General features: G+C 42.5%; 1 pseudogene; it reads right to left on the bottom strand.

Annotated features, from left to right (window-relative positions):
* Window positions 1-22,913, bottom strand: part of LOC148454105 (serine/threonine-protein kinase PLK2-like) — a 32,425-nt pseudogene extending 9,512 nt beyond the window's left edge.
* Between the last annotated feature and the right edge of the window lie 218 nt (window positions 22,914-23,131).

The following is a 23,131-nucleotide window of genomic DNA, read 5'->3' on the forward strand; positions in this document are numbered from 1 at the left end:
ACAGTTACATAATGGAGACATGTATGAAAAGGTGTGCTGTAACCCATAGCAAACAGTCACATTATAATTTACATTCTTATTGTACAGCTTATAAAGAGAGAAAGGCAACATCTGGTTGTTTGGTTGTTGTGGATCTTTCAGATGTCTTGTCAATGTTACTGTTCCCCCAGACCTTAAAGTCATGTTCTATCCATGACCAACAAATTGTATTTGAGGGACAATACAAAAGCATGAATCAGTATTTCCAGGTCTCCCCTCAGACCACCTTACTGCATAACATACAGTACAATCATTTACTGTATATATTTGGAGGGAATGGGTATCTAGATTAGATTCAACTTTATTCTGGCTTTCCATAGAACAAACAATCGGATATATATAACAGTACTTACAACTAAACTATGTTTACCCCCGGATTCCTCACTTTCTATGGGACATCCTCCAAAAACTGACTTCTAGATTATTGGGGGAATTCAATTACCTGCAGTAATTTACTGCAGGGCTAATTAATCCCCCATGGCTATTTAATTAGCCCCGAAGGCAGCCTGCAGGCTGCACTTAACTGGGTTTTTGTTTTGGGAGGGGGGGTCTGATTAGACCCAAAAAGAAATCCTCTGTAAATTCCCTGTTATCGGGAGCTAAGACCCTGTTAACGCATAGGTCCATGAACTCATCACGGATCATTTGTGTTAACGCCCGTTAATATGAGTGAATGCCCATTGACGCATTAATTTAATGGGTGTTAAAAAGTGTCTTGTATGGAAAGGGTCTCTAATTGAATAGGTCCGGGGGGGTTGGGAACCAGATGACAGTGGTCAGAATCCCAATGCCAGTATCTAGATGGGGTTAGGAGGATACCGACACATGTTGATCTTTATCCTAACTGTCCCCCTCTCCCTACTCCTAATCCTAACCCTCCCCTCCTAGTGCCTAGCCCTAACTCTCCCCCTTTAGTACCTAACCCTAGCCCTCCCCCTAGTGCTTAACCCTAACCCTCCTCCTAACCCCAGTATTTACCGTTGGGATGCGGGAGCTGGGATTTTGACAGGTGTTGGGATTCCGGCGCCAACATCCAGGCTGTCGGAATTCTAAGTACTCCCACCCGGGGCGTTAAAGCCAGAGGCTACCACCCTTTTTCATACCTGTTAAAATAACAAGTTTAATTGAATTCCCCCTTATATTTGATGTTATGAGATGTATCAAACCTTCTAAGAGAGAAAAGCGGTGAAGTTGCCAATAGCAATCAATAAGATCTAGATATAATTTTATCTATTACATAAACTTCCCATCGTCTGAGGATTGACCTGCGTGTGAATCAGTGACAATAACATACTTAATTGAAATAAAGACACGGAGACTTGTATTTGGCAGAATTTGTTAGCTATTTATTTAAAAACATATAATGAATTAGTTACTATATTAATTAAATTAATTTAAATATGGTGGCAAAGAAAGAACGGCTAACAACAGCCCAAGCCTAACACTATAAACACTCCAACCACAACACAATACGCTCAAGCCTTCTATCTTGACTACCCACCCGGTAAGGTGATGATGCTGCCCCCGGCAGGGTGGTCCAGCAGACTTTATGAGTCAACGAAGGTGAGCAAAACAATGAGTAAACAAATATTCACAGTGCTAATAGGTAACCTGCCGTTCTTTCCCGCCTAAAATAGCCAACGAAACAATCACCAAACCCAAATCAAAAAGAGCCCATAAAAATAAACTTTAGGGAGGGAGGGTGGGAAGACAGGAACAAAAGAGGCTGACTCCGCCTCCAACAATCTCTAATATCCCTGCTATAACCTACAACCCTAAAAACCCATTGGCCCTAATTATCACATGATTCCTCACACTGGTCTGCCCCCAGCCTAGGAAGTTTAACCCTCTCCACTCCTATAAAGTCATTTCGTTTATCTTCTATGAAATTTTATGGAATCTGGTTGGTTGCTATGGGTAACTACTCACCTGTCCTATTTAGAAAGTTTGATGCATCTCCCTTTATGTCCCAAAAGAGGTCTGGCCTCGTTCCTGCCCTTGGGTGCATATTTACAGCAATTAATCCTCTGAATCTCAGATATGTATATTGGAATTGAAGATTCTTGACCCTGCAAGGTCACATTCATATGACTTAATCAACAAACAGTATTTATTACAAAAACTGAATTGTTCGTCCCTGGATGGCTTATGATGGCACATGATAGACTATATGCTGCCGTTTTTCAGATCTGTATACATAAATAGGATGGCTCTCTCAAGGTTTGTAGAGCTGCCAGAGAATTATAGAATGATATAAATACTTGGATTGTGGGACTGGTGTGAGCAGAACCTACTATTCTAATGGTATTATCATGCTGACTATGTCATGTATTTTAATGCTATGTTGCTTCCTTGACATTTGTAGTACAGGGAAAGGAAACAGAAATGTCAGTACTTTATCATACATCTCTTACATTATGCATCCAAGAGCCCAGATGTCTGATTTGAAAGAGTGACCATCCTTGGCCAGAACTTCAGGAGACAGGTAGTTTGGGGTGCCACATATGATGCTGGGGTGAAAAACACATCTGTCAGAGGATGCGGAAATCACAAGCATGCTTCAGCAGTTAGATAACATGGACGGTATCCTTACCCTGGGATCTTTTCACACTGCTCCACAGCCAATCCCAGGTCCCCAATTTTTACAACCATGTTCTTGGCAATTAAAAAATTACCTACAACAACATAATGAACTGTAAACCCTGAATACCAGAATTGGGTACCTCAGTTGTGCATAATGCATGCAGTAATATATCATAATCCCTATACGTGCATGAGATTTATTTATTTTTTAAACAATATATTTTTATTTAAAAAAAATTTCAATGCAGCAGCTGAAATCACTGAAACCACGTGCAATACAAGGTAGTTATCATTGACCAGAAAGTACTGAAAGGGGAACAAACAACCAGGGAGAGAAAGGGAGGAGGGAGGGAAGGGAGTACAAGACAATAGTATTAAAGTAGAAAAACAAAAACATGAGAGTAGGCCAATATAGCTTGCAGACATACAACTATGGGCCTGATTCAGATTTGGGAATAGAGTAAAGCCAGGTACACACTATGCGATGCGATCCATTTAACATTCTATCATTTCATCGTGGATCAGAATGATGGACCATGCGAATCGCGTAGTGTGTACGGACTATCTGCGCACACCCACGATCACATGCCAACGAGGGATCGTTCAGTCGGTCATTACATCGCTCAATGTGTACCCACGGCCCGTCGGCCCGACATATCATCCGGGTACACATAGTGTGTACCCAGCTTAAAATAGAGCAAGTAACTGTGCACCTGATCAAACCACGTTACAATGTAAGTGGTGAAAATACATACATTTTTTTTTGCATGTAGGGTAAATACTGGCTGCTTTTGCATGTAGCCCACACATGCTGGAAAGATTTATTTTTACACTAAAAATGTAAATGTCAGTTTGGGCACAGCCCTCCCAAATCTAAATGTATCTACCTAATCAGGCCCTATAAAGGTAATCTGCAAACAACATGAGAGACAGAACCTAATTATGGATTGGAGGAGGAATGGGATGGGTTAAGATGTTCGGTATAATATTCAAACAATGGGCTCCATTTAACTAAAGGTGAGATGGTAGATGTTGAATATTTCAAGCCTAAAGATTCCTTTTCATTATTTCTATGAGTATCGGCAATAATCTTAGAAAGGGGAGAGAGTTTCCAGTATTGTGCTAGGCCGCCCTAGTAGCAATAAGGATATGGCCATGACATACCTGTAATATGATATGAGTTGAGGGGGATAATAGTGAAGAAGTGCAATTTCAGGATGGGTGGGAGCCTTAACCCTTACAACAGTTACCTTGCTCGCTCCTTCTACTGTCTGTCTGCTCCAGTACCTGCTCAGACTTCTGACACCACCCACGGCGGCTCCTCTCATTCAGCGTGCGTGCCCGCAATAACGTTTTTCTTAAGAGCACTGATGTTATGACGTGACGCCACGCCGGCTTCAGTGCTCACATGGAAAACATTATTGCGGGCACGCCGGACAATGCGGCATAAGTAAGGTGGGATGTGGAGCAAGTCACTTGACTCACTATTATGTAGTGGGGGCGCTGGCGGCAGGTGGGGTAAAAGTAGTGGGCGCTGGCAGCCGCAGCACACTGGTAGGAGCAAGCACTGGCATGTCAAGTCTGCCACCGTGGGCCAGGGAGCGTAATAGTGGGCGGGTGGCAGGAGCAGGCTGGACCGCAAAATATGTATATTTGAGCCATCGATCTCGGGCCGCATAAAATGTACATTTGGGCAGAATGCGGCCCTTGGGCTGCGAGATTCACATGGCTGTTCTAGAAGATATTAGCTAGAATCTGATTGGTTGGTATGGGCAACAGCTCCACTTCTAAAAACTGCACTTTCGTAAAAAATATACCCCTATGTTTCGTATCCTCTCTGAGACAGCCATTTCTCTCACTCCCACTTCCAAAACTTCTCCCATGCTGCTCCCTACTTATGGAACTTCCTACCCCGCCTGACCAGACTCACATGCAGCCTTAATCTTTCAAGAGCTCTCCTAAAACCCTCAAGTGCGTTTTATACATGAGACCCCCTGTGTGTAGGCAACAGGCGCCCCTTAATATGCCCAGCAGAGGTGTAATACTGTTTGTTCTGTAAAAGTAAAATGGAACAATACTATTCAATTAAACTGTGCAGCCAAGAGCCCGAATGTTAATGGAGAATGGAAGAATGGGTACTTGTTGTGTCACTTTTCATCATTCCATCATGTAACAAAATGGGGGAAATTCCAAATGAGTGTGACTGTATTTCATAGTCACTGTTTGTGTTACTGTGTAGATATGTGAATTTTCTTGTGTATGTGTCCAATATCTGTGTTAAAAATGTCACTAAAGCATGGTATTGGTGCTTGCATGTCTGTACATTACGTGTTTGCAAACAGATTGCAGAAGAGAAGCTGCTCCTTGAACTTGGTCTGCAGACAGAGGAATTGGACATTACTAGAATAGATGCCATGTGTTCCTCTGAGGCTCCTGCCAGGAACGGCCATGCTAAGTAACTGTCTGAGTGTTACATTTGTAACTAGTATAATCTGTGACCTGTCTGGTGTGAGCACAAAGGGTCACTGGCAGGGTGAGAGGACCGCAGAAAAGGGTTTATTTCTAGCACATCACATCACTTTTTGTTATTTAGAGCAACATCATCATCAACATTGTGTATCATTTATAATGTTTGACACAGCAGTAACAGACATGCCAACATGGCCGTACATGAGGAAGATACAGTATGTGTCTAGTCTGGTTATTTCCAAATACATTCTGACTAAATGAATCTGATTCTGAACTCCATAAAACAATTCAATGGGCTTATTTTGTATTAACTAATAGAATGTGTAACCCTGGTTAGGGTTACGGAGATAATTCATATATACAATTGAAACAGGTATATATTTTCATTCATCTATTTACAGCAAAATGCCATTTATGAGGTAAATGTTAAATATACTGTAGGGATAGATGTGATGTGATGTAAATATAAGTAAATATGTGGAAATGTATGTACCCTGTACATGTTAAATATCTATGATGTCAGTGGACTTTGGTGCTTCATGCTGCAGATATACATTTCACAGACATTGGTGATAGTTGCAGAAGGGGGCGGAGTAATATAGATGGGAGTGAATCAGTTCCTGTCAGGAAAATAGGATCTGGTGAGAGGGAGGACATATAACAGCTGTTAGTAGCAGCTGAGAGGCAGTCTCCTGATCCCTCCCTCCAGTGCCTGCCCTCCTGTCACCCGGGCAGCCAGTGAGCAGCTATGAGCTGCCGGGCGCAGGGGGGCAGAGCCGGAGAGGGAGCCCAGCAGGAGCTGGGGAAGAAGGTGCGACAGTGGCACCCACCCTGTCTTGCCGATGATGCCAGAGAGGCGGCGTCACGGGAGGTGGACCTGCACCGATCTGGGTGATCCCTGGTGAGAGGAGGCGGCTGGCACAGACAGCAGGCCAATGGTCGCAGTGGGACTGCCGGCGTCATGGAGCAGGCGCCGGCTACAGTTGGCTAGGAGGTGGCTGTCGGAAGTCCCCCTGTGATGGAGGTCTGAGAAGCGGGTCCTGGGCAGGCAAATCAGCCTGAATTCAGGCTGACTGCAGAGGCTGAAGCAAGCAGCAGCTCCCACTACAAAGGACAGCCCGGAGGCTGTATCTCTATACCGCAGGGGTGTGAGTACAAATACAAGCACCACACTCACAATAATCACCAGCTGCCCTTCAAACATTTCTCAAAGGCTTAATTTCTGCCTATATAACAAAGTTTAGGTAAAGAACGAAAACTAGGAAAAAAGACAAATATGTCTATATGGGCGCACTCTTGTAACAATATAGATAGATTGGAATTTATTAAAACTTAACTTTTAATGAGATTTAATAATTAAAAGAGAAGAGAATCTCTTCACTACAAAGAATCACACTTATTTATGGATCGATGTGTAGATACAATGGTCAAAAGAATGTAGAAACAAATATTAAATCAAGGTCATACATACACAATAATTATTATGTTTATAGATCAACGTATAGATACAACGTATAAATACAATGGTCAAAAATGTGTGGAAACAAATATTAAATCAGGATGATACATACACAATAATTATTAAGTTTCCTGCAAAAAAGGCCTAAGACATAGAAAGCACGAGGTGGTGTGCACTATGTAGAATATATCTATTATAATTAGCTCATGCTTGAAGGCATAATGCAGGAAGAGATGGCGAAAATAAATGCTTGTATTAGAAGGATCTCTAAGGTCCTGTTTCTGTGATTAAGGTCCACAATGGACACAGGGACACCACACACCACAAACATCAAATATGACTGACAAAGAATGAATCAATTCAATACGAGTAATATGTACAATGTTAGTCAATATGATTGCTACTGATACCAATCACAGTTGATTGATAAAGGTCCACAATGGACACAGGGACATTACACACAAAAACCAAAAAACATCAAATACGACCGACCAAAAATGAATCAATTCAATACATGTGATATGTACAATGTCAGTCAATATGATCGCTACTGATACCAATCACAGTTGATTGATAAAGGTCCACAATGGACACAGGGACATTACACACAAAAAACAAAAAACATCAAATACGACCGACCAAAAATGAATCAATTCAATACGAGTAATATGTACAATGTCAGTCAATATGATCGCTACTGATACCAATCACAGTTGATTGATAAAGGTCCACAATGGACACAGGGACATTACACACAAAAAACAAAAAACATCAAATACGACCGACCAAAAATGAATCAATTCAATACATGTGATATGTACAATGTCAGTCAATATGATCGCTACCGATGCCATTCACAGTTGGGTTCTCCCAATATTAATAAATAATTCAGACATAGATCAAATGGAAAAATCACATATAATTAACAGGGTACAAACCTGAGTGTATATGTATAATACTAGGAGTCACATATGGTTAGAGGAAAACAGTAAAGTCTGAGGTGAGAGAAACGCTCTAAGTCTCTTCTACTGTTCCCAGTCAATCAAACTGGGAATGAGAGAGTGACAATGGCGTAGCCTCAGATGAAACAACAGGAAGGCACTTCTGCTTTCTGAGATGTAGCTGCGTCTGAGCCCTGATACCAGCTGGGCATTGCAGGGGGAGTCACATGCTATGGACTCAGATGAGAGAGCGTATCTGAGCGATAGTGAAAGTACCTGTGTCAGAAGCGGTTGTGCTGGAGTGCAGTGTGTGTGAGATCCAAAAGCTAAATGCTGTCACAGCAGGACGCGCGTTTCACCGGGAAGGCTTGATCACCTGGTCATTAGGCTGCACTACTGCTTCTCATAGTTAAAGGACAGGCGTCCAATCATAGCGTTCATTATCTGAGTGACTGATACAGCAGCCAATCATAATAGGGTAGCATTAATTAATGCTCATACAGACGGAGTTTAAAAGGAAGTTTATCCAGACACAAAATGAACATAAATGGGTGTTACAAATGTATGTAAATGAGTGTTATTTGAGAAAGGAGGGTTTGTTAGTCTCATTAGGAAGGCACTTATTTAATCCGTTAAGTAACGGAAAGTATGTCCTAAAACGAGGCGGGGGACCAAGAGGAAAAACAAGATGGGAGCCCCACTCACCAAGCAGATATTCAACAAGGACCAGCAAGAGATAGAAATTCCGTCTTCTTCATTGAAAATCATTAATCTATCTGATCATATCCTTAATGATTCTCAAACCCAGGTTCTAAGTAAAGGTCTGTCTTTTTCCCCCACTAATCAGTTTAATCGATTTCAATGGGAAACCAATCTCAGATTATTTGGTAGGAAACTTCTCCTAACCAAATTCTTTAATTCTAAAAGTATTGACTCAGCAGAGACAAATACGAGTCCAATAGATGACAACATTTCTCAATTGGAACAAAAGGCCCTTGCAGCCTTGGAGGAACTAACTGACAAGACCAATGCATTACCCATCCGTTCTAGACCTCTATGCAAAAAACGCTCTACCTTTTTTCCAACAGAGAACATATGCCCTGCAGTGGGTGTTTTTATTAGATGTTTGTCTCGGGACTTTGATGAAATCTATAAATGACAAAGACAGCGTAAGCCATACAATAATCTTAGTTGGCCACTTCGTATAGCCCTGGAACAGATAAAAAACTGGGATGATGTGGTAATAAAACCATCAGACAAAGGCGGAAACATTGTAATCTGGCCATTAAAACTGTATCTTCGTGAAGCAAATAAACAACTACGAGACACCTCATGCTATACGACTTCCTTATTTGATCCGACTGTAAACTTTAAGAATCTCTATTCGAGGATGATAGATAGGGCTTTTTACAATGGGATCATCACTAAAATGGAATATGATTATTTGTGGGTATCTCACCCCAGAACACCAACATTTTATCTTCTACTCAAAATCCACAAGACCTTGGATGATCCACCTGGTAGGCCCATTATGTCAGGCAATGGAGGACTATTGGAAAAAGCCAGCTGCTTCCTCGATATTCATCTGAGGCAACATGTACTCAGTTTACCATCTTACATAAAAGATACAACGGATGTTCTGAGAAAAATTCATGATACCACCCTTGAAGACACTCACCTCCTGGTCTGCCTAGATGTTGAATCCCTTTATACATCCATTATTCATAATCTTGGGATCAACGCAGTGAAATATTTCCTCACAATGGAAGGTCTAGGAGATTTCCAGGGCTTTCTTCTAGAACTCCTGGATTTTGTCCTGCATCATAATTATTTTACCTTCAACAACCGCTTCCATGTACAGATCAGAGGCACTGCGATGGGCGCAGCTTGCGCACCTACATATGCCAACCTCTTTCTAGGGTGGTGGGAGAGGGAACATGTTTTTCAGGATGGAAATTAAATTTATACTCAGCATGTCATCACCTGGATGAGGTATATACATGACATTTTGATGATCTGGGATGGCACACAGAATCAACTGGATGCGTTTGTCCAACATTTGAATAACAACAAAATCAATCCTGAGAGACAGATTAGTCAGGAGCCACCTCAATTTGCATTCAAATCTAACCTCAACCACTGTTGGGAGCTACCCCTGTGGTGCTTGTAAAGTGTGTGCACACATACAAAATGTGGATAAGGTCACAGATAAATTTGATCAGGTCATTAAAATGAAAGAATTTTACAATTGCAGAACAACGAATGTGATCTATTGCATTACATGCCCATGTGATAAAAAATATGTGGGCATGACATCTAGGATGATGAAAGTCAGAATCCTTGAACATCTGGGAAATATTCGAAATGCTGAGACCGATATAAAAAAGATGAAACAACTAACCACAGTGGCCAGACATTTTCACTGTAAACATTCTGGGCGAACGCAAGATCTGAAGGCTTTTTGCCTTGAAAGAATCAAACTCGGCCTAAGAGGAGGAGATCTTAATAGAGCCCTCCAACAAAAAGAGAGCGAGTGGATATTTAGACTGGGCACAGTAATACTCGGTGGTCTCAATGAGAATATTAATTTTAGTGTTTTTCTTACAGAATAACTCATGTCCGTACTCCTTCGTATCAATGACCTTCTCAAGGGTTCGATCTCTCTGCTGACCTGTCAATTCTAATTCACTACACACATCATTGGTTTATTTCTTTCTCATGCCTCTCAAATCCTCTCTTATTTTATACTTGATTCAGACATATTCCCTGTATGTTTCATAAATTCTGAACTTTTGAATTTTCGTATTTATTTATTTTTCAATCACTTTATATATTTTATATCTTATCTCTGCTGTTTTCAGGTTTTACACCAATTTTTACCAATTAGTACCCACAACTCAGTCACTAGATCATCATCCCCTGCACATCACAGCACTTACATCACTATATTTTCCTTTACTCATTTTACTTTTATTTCTTTTTCACCTGTTTTTTATATATTTCATAGTCCCATAGGGTCACCTTCATTCAAATCCCTATTACACCTCAATTATCTGTTTAAGCTTCACACTTTCTCAACCATGTCACAACACACATTCACAACACTACCCGTATGGGTCTGATTGATGTAACAGTCACTTACCCACCTAGTCCGCTGAATAGGCGCTTGACAAAGACTATATTTTATTTTTTGGATTTTATCTATGTTTACACACATTCATTCCTACGTAGTCTAACACCTTTCAACATCACTTGCACTTTTACAGACTATCGTCACCACAAATCCCATGCTAACAATTTTGGGTATTGCACATACCTTCTTATTTGTTAATCACTCATTTCATCAGTAATCTCTTTTGAATGTTATTGTTATATGTTTCATATCTGAGACTCGGGCCTTCTTTATGTTTGCAAATACTTTTAAAACTACTTCACCTACATATGCTAACTCCGCGCGATTTTAGAACATCTTTAGAACCAAGCGTATGCACGCAATGGCTGGTACTCCTTTCGTCTGAATGACTGGCTTGCCCGTCAATAGTAAATAAATCCTCATGATCGGATTTGCTTTTTGACATTTGTATTTAATATGTGTCTCCTAACTGAGAATTACCCATTTTTTCATCGATTATATCTCCTTCATTTCCGAGTGTGTTTACATTGATCTACGATTTCTTACATATTCTTTCATAATTGATCAATATCAATCTCTAACAGGTTATTACTTAATTTATTTGTATACTCTTTCATATACTTTGATATTCAATTAGCATTCTCTGCTGCAGATTATAAACACATGCTTCACATTTGAATTCTTTAGTTCCTCTCAGTATGCTTAAATGCTTTCTTAATTACTTTGTTTACATATGCTAATTTCCTACGTGGTCTGAACACCTTCAGAACCACGTGGATGTACGTGTTGGCTAGTATTTTTCTTTTCCTTCCTTACAATTGGCTGGTCTATCTATCATTTATAAATACAGTCCCATGATAGGACATACTTTCCGTTACTTAACGGATTAAATAAGTGCCTTCCTAATGAGACTAACAAACCCTCCTTTCTCAAATAACACTCATTTACATACATTTGTAACACCCATTTATGTTCATTTTGTGTCTGGATAAACTTCCTTTTAAACTCCGTCTGTATGAGCATTAATTAATGCTACCCTATTACGATTGGCTGCTGTATCAGTCACTCAGATAATGAACGCTATGGTTGGACGCCTGTCCTTTAACTATGAGAAGCAGTAGTGCAGCCTAATGACCAGGTGATCAAGCCTTCCCGGCGATACGCGCGTCCTGCTGTAACAGCATTTAGCTTTTGGATCTCACACACACTGCACTCCAGCACAACCACTTCTGACACAGGTACTTTCACTATCGCTCAGATACGCTCTCTCATCTGAGTCCATAGCATGTGACTCCCCCTGCAATGCCCAGCTGGTATCAGGGCTCAGACGCAGTTACATCTCAGAAAGCAGAAGTGCCTTCCTGTTGTTTCATCTGAGGCTACACCATTGTCACTCTCTCATTCCCAGTTTGATTGACTGGGAACAGTAGAAGAGACTTAGAGCGTTTCTCTCACCTCAGACTTTACTGTTTTCCTCTAACCATATGTGACTCCTAGTATTATACATATACACTCAGGTTTCAGACCCTTTTGCTTTGAGGTCAAGCCTGCACTGGTTTGTACCCTGTTAATTATATGTGATTTTTCCATTTGATCTATGTCTGAATTATTTATTAATATTGGGAGAACCCAACTGTGAATGGCATCGGTAGCGATCATATTGACTGACATTGTACATATCACATGTATTGAATTGATTCATTTTTGGTCGGTCGTATTTGATGTTTTTTGGTTTTTGTGTGTAATGTCCCTGTGTCCATTGTGGACCTTTATCAATCAACTGTGATTGGTATCAGTAGCGATCATATTGACTGACATTGTACATATTACTCGTATTGAATTGATTCATTCTTTGTCAGTCATATTTGATGTTTGTGGTGTGTGGTGTCCCTGTGTCCATTGTGGACCTTAATCACAGAAACAGGACCTTAGAGATCCTTCTAATACAAGCATTTATTTTCGCCATCTCTTCCTGCATTATGCCTTCAAGCATGAGCTAATTATAATAGATATATTCTACATAGTGCACACCACCTCGTGCTTTCTATGTCTTAGGCCTTTTTTTGCAGGAAACTTAATAATTATTGTGTATGTATCATCCTGATTTAATATTTGTTTCTACACATTTTTGACCATTGTATTTATATGTTGTATCTATACGTTGATCTATAAACATAATAATTATTGTGTATGTATCACCTTGATTTAATATTTGTTTCTACAATCTTTTGTCCATTGTATCTACACATCGATCCATAAATAAGTGTGATTCTTTGTAGTGAGGAGATTCTCTTCTCTTTTAATTATTAAATCTCATTAAAAGTTAAGTTTTAATAAATTCCGATCTATCTATATTGTTACAAGAGTGCGCCCATATAGACATATTTGTCTTTTTTCCTAGTTTTCGTTCTTTACCTAAACTTTGTTATATGTGTATTGCACAAATTTTTTGGGGTGCACCACCAACCTAGGGTCATCCAGAATCTATTCTATGTGATAGACCATCATGTTGGTACATATTATCTTATTATAAAATAATAAAAATTTGCATTACTTGTGCGGACTCACTCTCTCCTTAATTTCTGCCTAATCATATAACCGACTTACTAGCAAGCTGAGGCAGCAAAGAGGAGGGACCAAAATGGATAGATAACTCAATATCTATAAGAGACTGGGACTTAGGAATACAGGAAGAATTTGCAGCCTGAGGCAGATATAAGTCAGGGGGAGTTGGTGTATGCATCTACTGTCTAAAATAGTGCCAGTTACACTTATAATCCACAGCACACAGCACCAAACTCAGGTTTTTGCATTGGCAGGACTGCTGTATAAATATAATTATTTTGGAGTACGAATAGTTATGTTCATTGTGACTGTGATGGAATAACCCCACAGGACTATATTTGTTGATATTGCAAGGCTTATATACTTACCAAGGTACCAGCATAAGCACATTATATGGACTTAGATATATTGTGGAGGGGAGTCCAGTTATACTAATCTATGGCATGACAAAGTCTATAATACGACCAAGGAAAAGGGATGGCTTGCTAGAGGAAAAGCCCCATAAGGATAATTAACAAAGACAATATCTACACTTCAAAAACTGAACCGGGACTACAAACTCTGGATTGGAACTATTTATAAATATAGGGCCTGATTCAGACCCACTCGCAAGCGGCTGTCCGCTCGCAAGTGGGTCGATGGTGTGCACTGCGCATGCGCACGACGGAGGGAGCTCCGTCGTGCGCATGCGCCAGACGCGACGAGCGAAGGACTTTCCTTCGCTCGTTGTGTCTGATCAAAGGGGGCATGCTGTCGATGTTGATTGACAGCACGCCCCCTTTGGTGGGCGTGCCTCCCAGACGGGGGCGTTCCCAAGGGAACGCCTACCGTCAGAAGCCGCCCCACTGACACCACTAGTGATGTCAGTGGGAGTGATTTTGGCTCTGATAGAGCCAAAATCACTCCGGGCCTTGCGGTTGAGAAACTCAACCGCAGGCTCTGGCTCGCAGTGGCGATGGTCGCGATGGTCAAGACCATCGCGGCCATCAACCTGCACGCTCGTATAGGCTGTGGGTGGTGACCCACAGCTATACGAGCGTCCAGGAGGACGCTCCATAATTATGGAGGACGGCCCTCATTCAGACCGTGCGCTCTGCTCAGAGCGTACGGCTCTGAATGAGGGCCATAGTCCCCTAACTAATGTTATAACATTGTTTAAGTTTAAGGGTTTTGTATATTAAGCATTGTATTGATGTAATACATGGAGTTGTGTTTATCCTCTGTATATTAACAGCAGTTTATATGCAAAGTACAAGTGAAGATCCTTTACTTATATTCCTTATAAAAGTAACTTTAATGTTTTTTAAATACTGTGTGTTTACTTACCTGGAGTGATTATGGTGGGAGATCCATTACTGCGGAATCTGTGGAAGGAGAAGACATTGGTGGTAAATGTGAAGTGAAATGATACAGTATTGTATGTGATTACACATTATCTATACACCACACTATATATTCTATCACTGGGTTTTCCCAGGTGAGCCCTTTTGACATTCAAAATAATTAACCTGGGTGGAGGCACTGACAATGGGGACGTACACCACTAATAGAGGGTAAGGGTGGGTACATTAGGAGTAACAAAGGTGGTAGTAACCTGGTGACCCTTTAGTGGTAAAAAGGAAGGTTACAAATGCAAGGGGCTAATTTATTCAAAACATAAATACATGTATCCATAAAGGCATGTCTCCATTTACAGATCTTTAGCTGGGTAAACACGTAAAGATTTTCTGTCCAACCATCCAACTAGTTGATTGGTTGGAATGAAAATCTGGTAAGGTATGAAAGCAAATGACAATCAGCAATTTGCTCCCAAATGCTGGAAAATGGACAAAAAGTGTTGTTTGTACAAATAGTTTCGATCAAACATTTAACAAACTTGTGTGACGACCATTTTCATCTGTTTTCTGGCATTTAGGAGCAAATTGATGATCATCATTTACTCCCATACGTTACCAGATTTTCATTCCAACCAATCAACTGGTTGGATGGTTGGACAGAAAATCTTTACGTGTGTATGCAGCATTAAGCTCAGATGAGTAACTTATAAAATAACCAAAAATAGAATGAAGGCTCGAGATGCTAAGAAAAAAAGACCATTGACAAGCTATTCCATTTTTCCTTCCACTATTGTCTCTACATATAAATATATAGTACATGACTATATATGGGACATTTATAATACAATATAAATATGAATAAATATTTTATGACTAAATAATTATCTATACTTTTGAGCTGATTCCACAATGGTTCCTCACAGTAGAAAATGTGAAGTAAGGGTAGCAATGGGAAAGGACAGAGATTAAGGGGCCTATTCATCAACATTAAAATAACGTTTTTAGGGACATTTTCCTTAAATAACGTTATTTTGGTATTCATGAACAGATTTAACACAGGAGATATCACAGATATCTCCTTGCTAAGTTCCCCTGCGTTAATTTCCACACTCCCCATACATTAGTATGGGGATGTGGAAATTATGGTATTCATCAAATTCCGAAAATTATAAATTTTCGGAATTTGATGCAGTTACTATTCGCCACTGTGAGGTGGCGAATAGCAGAATCCACTTACCTGTATCAGCGTGTGCAGGTCCCCCGACGAGTCTCTCCGGTGCTCTGCTCCGTCCTCAGGCTCCGGAGGCTGGACTGTCATGTGTGCTCCCCGAAACCACATGACAGACCAGCAGGACGGAGCCGGAGGCTGCTGCGCGGACAAGTAAGTCGGGGGGGGGGAAGGTGAGCGGAGGGGGGAGGGGGTGGGGAGGGTCGGGGGGGTACGAAACTTAACTCATCTGTAGGCAGTGCTGCGCATGCGCTGGTTTTACAGATGTAACAGCGCATGCGCAGCACTGTTTCCAGATGCGATAAGGTAGTGTAGGCAGGGAAAAGTATCTATTTCCCGAAAAGCTGTCATTGCAAAAATGACAGCTTTTGGGAATAGATACTTATGGAGAGGTGGAATGATGAATTCAACCTATAATTAGCTAGAACTCCATGAGAGTTCTAAAGCTAATTATCTCCATTGAATTTTTGCGTTTAATGAATAGGCCCCTAAGGCCCCAATACATCAGAGATTGATTGCAGTAATCGTGCAATTTGCAATCGACTGTGTATAAAAATCTTTCCCTTTTTCAATCGATTGCAGATTGCGGAATTGCCACAATCGATTAAAAAAGGGAAATATTTTTATACACAATCAATTGCAAATTGCACGATTGCTGCAATCAATCTCTGATGTATGGGGGCCTTTAGTCAGTGATGAAACAAACTGGACATTATACTGATAACAAGCGCCTGAGTGTTTCCTTACTGATCTGTAATTAGCTAATAGAATAAAGTGCATAAGCGATCCCTAAACAAGTAGCAATGTTTTTTAACCTTTTTGAGACATGAAAAAGTAATTATTTGTCCTTGGTTAGTATCTCTATATGGAAGGTATAATTGTTTTCTATTTTTTTACAATGTTGCATTGAAGTCTCACAAGGCACTGTTGTAGTACTAGTACACACAATAAGGGGTATATTTACTAAAGTGTGGGTTTATAGAAATAGAGGTGTTGCCCATAGAAACCTATCAGATTCTACTTATTTATCTAGCACCTTCTAAAAGATAATAGCTAGAATCTGATTGGTTGCTATGGGCAACAGCTCCACTTCTATAAACTCTCACTTTAGTAAATATACCCCTCAGCAAAACCAATGGGGAACAATTAGTGCTGATATGTTGCGTGGTGTCCACGTGGGTAACATCTATACTAAAGCACAGAGGGTTATGTTTGTAATGCAGTGACATACCTCCCAACTGTCCCGTTTTTCTGGGACTGTCCCGCTGTCCCACCCACGGGCCACAGTGTCCCGTGGTAGGGGGGGGGAAAGTTGGGGAGAGCACAAACCGCAGCTCTGCACAGCAGAGCAACGGGTGTGCAGGAGGAGAACAGATGCCGTGCGCATGCGCACGGCATCTGTTCTCATGTGTATGGACTGCCTGGGGGCTGCACAGCATCCCGGAGAGTGCTGGGCATTCCCCCAAAGTGACAAAAACTGGGGAAGCCGCGAGGCTCCGCCCCGTTTTCCATGGGATCCACCCCTTTTGCGCAAGCCATGCCCTTCGGCGCGCGACCTTTCCCTCCTTAGGATATTAAATTGTTGGGAGGAATGCAGTGATAGAAACTGCTCTTGAGGATGAGGTGTTGTTGAACACTACAAAACAATATATATGTAGCTGTACATACACTGAAGAGGCTCTCGTGTCTTATTGTCTGCATGAATACACCTGTAGCTCACTGCTGTGTTGTTTTATTAGGCATACAGTAAAGTACTGAGGTAAATTTGTTTCTAATCTGTTAAAAAATGTATTCTAGATATGCTGCAAACTTGTTTCATACAATATCTAGAAACAGTATATTTTATTTTTCTTTGTATTAAAAGAAATTGTAATATTATATAAAGTTCCATTTTACCAAAAATCATAACGTGTTTCACCTACCTCTGCCAGATTTACAATGACTGCATAAGAGTAGGGATCTGGGGAACGCCCGGCATGTGAGCTTTACATGTACTGTTAATGAATGAGGCTGTGTTATGTAAAAGGATGACATGCCATATATTACAGAGGTATAAAGAGGAGGATTATGGGAATACTTCTGAGTTTTATTACATGCAGAGTATGTGAGGAAGTGCCAGGTTTACTAAGGCTGTGTGTGGAATGGCCTATTTCTGGAGCCAGACTGTGACTGAATATTCTAGGGAGACACTACGTGACCTTTTTGCTTTGGCTTACAAAATAAATTCATGCTTTGCTGAATTATACACCACCACACTATGAGAATGGCTACAGGTAACATTGAGCTGGTAATATATAGTCACAATAAGATATGTTACTCACTTAGTTTCAGGTCCCTGTGGATAATGCCTTGCTGGTGTAAGAACTGTACCCCTTGTAATATTTGCTTCATGTAGTACCGCACCTCTGGCTCTGTCAGCAGTTTACGTACCCTGAGGATGTGAGCAAGAGACTGCAGAAGAGTAACAAAAGCGTATCAGTGTCAACAATAAACATTGGTGTATTCAGATGATCTGTAGTTGCATATGCACTATAGGTGTTTCAATTTCATATCAACAGTATATTATACATATGTACATAATGTACTGTTGACATGCATTTGAATATGGCATTACCCAATATGGACAACCTCTGAAAAGCTATGCTTTTTGGAGCTTGATAAATAAGGGCCAGACCTGCAGTCTTTTAGCTTTGTCTTGCATTAGGCTTATGTTAAATAGTCCAGATACATAAATCATACAGAGATCATAATTTAACTATTTTAGACAAAAGGGACTTGATATATAGGTCCCCTAGGACCTATGTTAGAGATAATGCCCTGTGATGGTGGACGAGATGTATCAAAGATCGTATATAAAATGAGATAATTTCCATTAATGATCATCGACTAACCGGCAATCACTCTGTGGGTATGTATCAATATATACAATAGTTGCTAGGACAGCTCCTCTGGTAAATTGCTGTCCTGGTGAAGTCTTTACTTCTGGGTTCCAGACACAGCAGTTGTAATGACCGTATACAGCCATCGGGCTGCTTATGTGCAGGTGGCCGCTGATGGCACCAAATGATGATGTTAGCTATCGGGACATGGCAGCAGATATCAGAGAAATGTTATGCAACATTGTATTGATACAACTCGCACACTTTATTAGACAATACCTTATTATACCAATTTCACAGTATGTGGCTTTACAGTCTAAAGGCCCCCGTACATTGTGCAATTTTTTACACGATTTGGCTGTATTTGATCAATTGGAACGACCAATCGTGTAAAAAGTGCAGTGTTTGGGGATGAACATGATGCCGATGCGCGTCCCCGCCGTCGTACATCTTAGTCCCTGATCAACTGAACCTGCATAAAGATATCGACCTATCTTTCATGATTTTCACACATTGTTTTGTGTGCGTGCATAATGAACAATGCGATGGACAATATGTTATCACTTTTCCTCCCATTATTTAAATTCCAACATTGTGAGGTTGTTTGCTACAAATGATCTATTGTTTACAATCTGCAGTCGTTTACGACCCATCTATATTGTTTGGTCGTTTGTACAATCGTTCCGTGTGTGAGCACAATATGACCGGGAGAGTTCAGGAATTCAAGGGAAATCGCAAACGAGATGGATGGTTTGCAAATCGCACTGTGTATGGGGGCCTTAAGCTGTTAGTGCCCACCATCCCTTACAGTTACATTAGAGGAATGCATCAAACCTTGTGTCTGCAGTATTCCAGTATCAGGTACATATATTTCTGGTCTTGAAAATGGTGACAATGGCCCTGATTCAGACCCACTCGCGAGCGGCTGTCCGCTCGCAAGTGGGTCGATGTTCTGCACTGAGCATGCGCACGACGGAGGGAGCTCCGTCGTGCGCATGCGCCAGACTCGACGAGCGAAGGAAAGTCCTTCGCTCGTTGTGTCTGATCAAAGGGGGCGTGCTGTCGATGTTGATTGACAGCACGCCCCCTTTGGTGGGCGTGCCTCCCTGACGGGGGCGTTCCCACAGGAACGCCTCCCGTCAGAAGCCGGCCCACTGACATCACTAGTGATGTCAGTGGGAGTGATTTTGGCTCTGATAGAGCCAAAATCACTCCGAGCTTGCGGTTGAAAACCTCAACCGCAGGCTCCGGCTCTCAGTGGCGATGGTCGCGATGGTCACGACCATCAAACTGCACGCTCGTATAGGCTGTGGGTGGTGACCCACAGCTATACGAGCGTCCAGGAGGACGCTCCATTTTTATGGAGGGTGGCCCTCATTCAGAGCGTGCGCTCTGCTCAGAGCGTACGGCTCTGAATGAGGGCCAATGTTTCTATGTTTCACTGGCTGTGTAGTTCAATCTCTTTTTCAACCTGTTTACAAAACACAGAGCTGTAATGACTGAACGGTAGCATAGACACAGGGCAGACAGCATGTCATGTTACTATATATTAGATCTACAAAGCCACCTATCAAAAATGCATGCATTACATATGGGGCTGATTCAGAGATTGATGTAAATTCAATGTTTATGTAAATCTCCAATGTTTTTTATCTGTGCATGAGCCGCACTGTGCATGGTGCAGATCTGGCCCTGTGACATTGGGGATGGTGTCTGGCCCATTTTCTGGGCATGCCTGGGGGGGTGTCTGGCCCATTTTCTGGGCATGCCAAAGCCAGTGGCTGCGTCCTTGGATGCAGCTTCACAGGCCCCTGCAGCGTGATTTTGCCAGACATCCTGAGTAACCTGATGTCACGTAGTTGATCTTCGGACGCATTAGTGGATCAGAAAGTTTGCAGTATGCGTATTTTTACTTAATACTCCTCCTGCGGCTTTTGCATATTTAGCACAGCTGCTGCATTTCACCTACTATCCCCAACACCCCCAAACGCTCACTGCCTGTCAATCACTCTGCGATACATATAGATATAGACAGATATCCATATATATACACACACACACACAAATAGAGATATATATATAAACACACACTCGTATGTATATATATAAGACCGTCGCGACCATCGGGGCTTGCGACGAGACCTTTGTGGTAGGGTCTCGTCTGCCGAAAGCCCCAGAGACCTTTCACCTCTAATAGAGCTGTAAGGTCTCCCTCTGACATCACCAGTGATGTTAGTGGGGCCGCAAACAAACGGCAAGCATTCGCTTGGGAACGCCTCCGTTTGTGAAACCACCCCCCCACCCCGCCTACAAAATGGTGTGAGCTGTCGATCACCATCGACAGCCGCCCCTTTTGTAGTAAGCCCTGGAGTGAGAGAATTTCTCTTGCTCTGGGGCTTGCGCACGCGCAGTGCAGCCGCTGCACGTGCGCAGGGCCTCTACATCGACCCGCTTACAAGCGCATCGGTGCTTGCGAGTGGGTCTGAATGAGACCCACTGTGTGCTGGGCTGCTGTGAGGGAGGGGGGGCAGTGGTGGACCTGGGCCCCCGCCTGGCCCCTCAGGAAGCCTGGGTCTGGGTAATTTCTACCCGCTCCCCCCCTTTCGGTGCCCCTGGGTATTCCTCTGCTTGGTATGTCCCTTGTCCATACTTCTGTGGGCTTAGCTTGGCCTCTGCTGCTCCACTTTTTTCATAATTTCAGTGTCCACCGCAGTCTCAAACTGTCAGCTCATTTGCTGATGGATTACTGTGGGGAGTAAAAAATAGGTGCTTTGTGCACCCATGAGTGGACGGAGCTTCATGTGCTGTGCGTAGGCGGAGCTTAGTGCACCTGTGAGTGGGCGGAGCTTCGGTATCCGTGAGTGGGCGGAGCTTCATTGGCCATGGGTGTCGGGAGCCTGCTGATATCTACTGGTTACAATTCTCCCCCGATAATTTTCACAGTCCCCATACTTTATTATGGGGATGTAGAAATTATGTTAATGATGTTACAAAATGATGTTACAAAATTTATAGAAAGGAGATGTCTGGGCGTGGCCTGACTAGCAAGCAAAGAGGCTGTGTTTCAGCAGAGCTCCCAAGAAAGCTGCCTCAAAGCACCCCATTTCTGCTGCCCCAGGGGTTCCCCTCGCACCTCCTGCTCCTCTACTACCCCTCTGCCTCATCATCTGAGCTCTGGGAGTGTTTTCTGACTTCTGCAGCCCCGCGGCCTACTTCACTCCCAGAAGCCGGGGGCTCGATTTTGGAGCTCCGCGGGTCGGCGGCGCCGCGATCAGCCGCAACTGGCTCCAATTACCGGCGCTACCTCCCGGTCCTCCCCCTGGACCTCCCTGGTGGTGTGTGGCCCTCTGGAGGGGAGATATCTAGCCAGGAGACCCCCTAACAGCAGCCGCGGCCGGAGCCGTGAATCGCGGGTGGCCGCCATCTTGTAAACGGCCCTGGAGCCTGGCCTGCATTTTAGACCACACCAGCCTGCTCACAGTCTCCCCAGATCATCTCTCCCCTGCTGTGCTGGCTCCCTCCTGTCAGACCTGCTTCTCAGCCCTGCCCTGCAGCGTGTGGGCCCTCAGGTGCCTCACCTTTCTTGCTGGACCCTTCCTCCACTGTAACTCTCTCCCCTTCTGAGTTACCCACCTTGGATTGATAATCCCTACGCCACTGGCAGACCCTTTTACAATCTGCTCTCCTCCAACTACATCAATGAATACTGTGCTCTAACATCAAGGGTCTCCTCCACCCTGGCAACATCGCCTGGACACCTGCTAATAATCGGAAGGGTGAGTGTATTCACGATAAACTGAACATTTGATTATATAAACAAGGGATCTTATAATGGACGCGACCTGGCGGGCGGGTTCAGCGGATTTGGATAAGTGCGGATTCTGATTTGTCCACTTTATATCACACAGTCTGCACATCTTCTTACAAAGTCTGCACCTACTAGAGGCCCCTAAACTTTTTCACTCTCCTACACCATTGGCCGGGCTGACAGGCAGCTCTAAAGCGAACACGCATATCCGACTCCAGTGGAACCTCACTGCCACCTATAAACCGCCTTATGACACTGAAATAAATGTGTTTACAACTTGAAGCAATGACTCCCTGAGAGAGTTGGAGCAGTGCCCTCCTGTGGTTCTTTTCTTAACAAAGGCCGCACAATTACACTTTGTGCATATCTGCAGACGTCCGTCATTTCAGGTCCTCTGTCGCTGTTCAACCAGGCCTATAGAGTCCTTTCAGTCACTATACTTACCTCTAACCACCTTCTCCCTCATCGCCATTATGAACAGGTCAAATACTAATACCAGAAAACGTGTGGGTGGTGACATCTCTCAACACTTTCCTAAAGGTGACAAATCATCAGCGGCCGCCGACCCTCTGTCCCCCAGTCCTCCCCATGCAGAGGTAGAGGACACACCTTCTTCAGCTCTATCCACAAAAGAAGATATAATGGCTCTGCAATCCCTTATTACTGACTTCAAAGAATCTTTAGAGTCTA

This window comes from Taudactylus pleione, unplaced genomic scaffold, assembly GCF_031769625.1.
Source record: "Taudactylus pleione unplaced genomic scaffold, aTauple2 ptg001032l, whole genome shotgun sequence".
Classification (NCBI taxonomy): Eukaryota; Metazoa; Chordata; class Amphibia; order Anura; family Myobatrachidae; genus Taudactylus; species Taudactylus pleione.